This window comes from Microcaecilia unicolor, chromosome 1 (assembly GCF_901765095.1).
Source record: "Microcaecilia unicolor chromosome 1, aMicUni1.1, whole genome shotgun sequence".
NCBI classification, from domain to species: Eukaryota; Metazoa; Chordata; class Amphibia; order Gymnophiona; family Siphonopidae; genus Microcaecilia; species Microcaecilia unicolor.
In genome coordinates, this window is record NC_044031.1 from 7,950,150 (window position 1) to 7,953,164 (window position 3,015).

At 40.7% G+C, this 3,015-nt stretch overlaps 1 pseudogene; it reads right to left on the reverse strand.

Annotated features, from left to right (window-relative positions):
* Positions 1–356: 356 nt before the first annotated feature.
* On the reverse strand, positions 357–2,578 carry LOC115460714 (annotated as a pseudogene).
* Between the last annotated feature and the right edge of the window lie 437 nt (positions 2,579–3,015).

A 3,015-nucleotide genomic window follows, 5' to 3' on the forward strand; every position in this document is an offset into this window, starting at 1 on the left:
ATGTCCAGCTTGAGAAGTCAGGATTCCAGGAGATTCTAGCTTGCTTTTAGATTTAATCACTTCAGGGCAGCGGCGACTAGGACAGGAGCATCAGGAACAGCCAGGAAGAACTCTCCTTCTAAAGAAAGAGCCCCTGCTTTTAAAGTGTCTGAACTGGGCATTTATCGTCAGGTGGTTGCCCTTGGTCCAATTAGAAAGCTCCTGGGTAGCTGAATTCTGGGCATCTGGCTTTGAGATGGAGCATGGCAACAGGTCACATTCTCAATGACATCACAAGACTTCCTGCCTGGACATCTGCTAGTCCATTGTCTGAGAGTGATTGAGCTTAGATGGGCTTAGGACATGGAAATAGCTTCTCACCTGTGTGGATTCTCTGATGTGTGGTCAGTGTTTCCTTTTACGAATAAGCTTTTATCACACTCACTACATTTATATGGCTTTCTCACCTGTGTGGATTCTCTGGTGTGTGGTCAGTGTTTCCTTCGCAATAAAGCTTTTACCACACTCAGTACATGTAAATGGCTTCTCACCTGTGTGGATTCTCTGGTGCATGGTCAGTGTTCCCTTTTTACTAAAGCTTTTACCACATTGATTACATATAAATGGCTTCTCTCCTGTATGGATTTTCTGATGTGTGGTCAGTTTTTCCTTTTTACGAAAGCTTTTATCACACTCACTACATTTATATGGCTTTTCTACTGTGTGAATTCTCTGATGTTTGGTCAGTGTTTGCTTTTTAATAAAGCTTTTACCACACTCAGTACATGTGAACGGCTTCTCACCTGTGTGCATTCTCTGGTGTATGGTCAGTGTTTTCTTCTCAGAAAAGCTTTTACCACACTCACTACATGTGAACGGCTTCTCACCTGTGTGCATTCTCTGGTGTTTGGTCAGTGTTCTCTTCTCAGTAAAGCTTTTACCACACTCACTACATGTGAACGGCTTCTCTCCTGTGTGCATTCTCTGGTGTTTGGTCAGTGTTTGCTTCTCAGTAAAGCTTTTATAACACTCAGTACATGTAAACGGCTTCTCACCTGTGTGGATTCTCTGGTGTATGGTCAGTGTTTGCTTCTCAGTAAAGCTTTTATAACACTCACTACATGTGAACGGCTTCTCACCTGTGTGCATTCTCTGGTGTTTGGTCAGTATTCTCTTCTCAGTAAAGCTTTTACCACACTCACTACAAGTGAACGGCTTCTCTCCTGTGTGAATTCTCTGGTGTCTGGTCAGTGTTCCCTTCGTACTTAAGCTTTTACCACACTCATTACATGGAAATCGCTCAATGCTGTGGATTCTCTTGTGTTTTGTGAGGTGTTCTTTTTGACTGAAGCTTTTACCACACTCAGTACATGTAAATGGCTTCCCACCTGTGTGAATTCTCTGGTGTCTGGTCAGTCTTTTCTTCTCAGAAAAGCTTTTACCACACTCACTACATGTAAATGGCTTTTCTCCTGTGTGGATTTTCTGATGTATGGTCAGATTTCCCATTAAACTAAATCTTTTACCACACTCAGTACATGTAAATGGCTTTTCTCCTGTGTGGATTCTCTGATGTATGGTCAGACTTCCCATTAAACTAAATCTTTTACCACACTCAGTACATGTAAATGGCTTTTCTCCTGTGTGGATTCTCTGATGTATGGTCAGACTTCCCATTACGCTAAATCTTTTACCACACTCAGTACATGTAAATGGCTTTTCTCCTGTGTGGATTCTCTGATGTATGGTCAGTGTATTCTTCTCAGTAAAGCTTTTACCACACTCAGTACATGTAAACGGCTTCTCACCTGTGTGGATTCTCTGGTGTCTGATTAGTTTTCTCTTCGTACTTAAGCTTTTACCGCACTCACTACATGGAAATCGCTCAATGCTGTGGATTCTCTTGTGTGATGTGAGGTGTTCTTTCTGACTGAAGCTTTTACCACAGTCAGTACATGTAAATGGCTTCTCTCCTGTATGGATTTTCTGGTGTCTGATCAGTTTTCCCTTTATATTAAAGCTTTTACCACAGTCATTACATGGAAATCGCTCAATGATGTGGATTCTCTTGTGTGTTGTGAGGTGTTCTTTTTGACTGAAGCTTTTATTACAGTCAGTACAAGTAAATGGGTTCATTCCAGTGTCAGTTTTTGGGTGGTCTCGGAGACTGTCTGTAGTGAAGCTTTTACTGCACATAGTAGAGGTAAATGGTTTCACTACTGAATTAAGCCTCTTGGGCATTGTGAGGTTTCCTTTCCAACAAGCACTTATACCACTGTCAGCAGAAGTATAAAATCTCTCATTTTTCTTGATTTCCTGGTATTTTGAGAGTGTTGCCTTCCTGCAAAATATTTGTTCAGATTTAGTAGAAGTGTCCAGTTCCCCAGCAGTTTGAGCTTTTTGGTGATCTATGACTGCTTCCTCTTGACTAAAGCTTCTCTGACATTCTGCACTTGAAACTGAGCTCTGTCCTTGGTGGAAATTTTCTTCTTTGTTGGAGCTTTTCTCACATCCAGGACATGAAGATATTCTCTCATCAGTGATGTTTTTCTTATATTTTATAATGTCTGCTTTGTTCGTAAAGCTTTTCCCATATTCTGTAAATGTACCCATTGTAGTTTCTTTATTAGTTTTCTTGTGTTGCATTAGCTTTTTCTTCCTATTGAAACCTTTCCCACATTCAGAACCTGTAAAATGTTTCTCTTTTAGGACTGTTTTCTGTTGTCCTTCTAGTTCTCTCTTTAGACTGACATTTCCCCCATTGTCCGTACATGTAGATGGTCTCTCTTCAGTATCAGATCTAAGAAGTGATTTTAGAACAAAATGATTGCTGAGGAATATCTGACAAATATCACAGGAACAGCTTTGATCTCTCATCTGGTTTCTCTCCTCTTCCCCTGCCTGTTTGAGATTACTGATACTGTTTTCACACAGAGCTGAGCCTCCTGGTGAAGGTTTTTGTTTATTTTGATTCTTTTCCTTTTCTCCCCAGTCAGAACTGGAAGAAGTTTTCTCTTTGTCTCTTTCTGATAACAT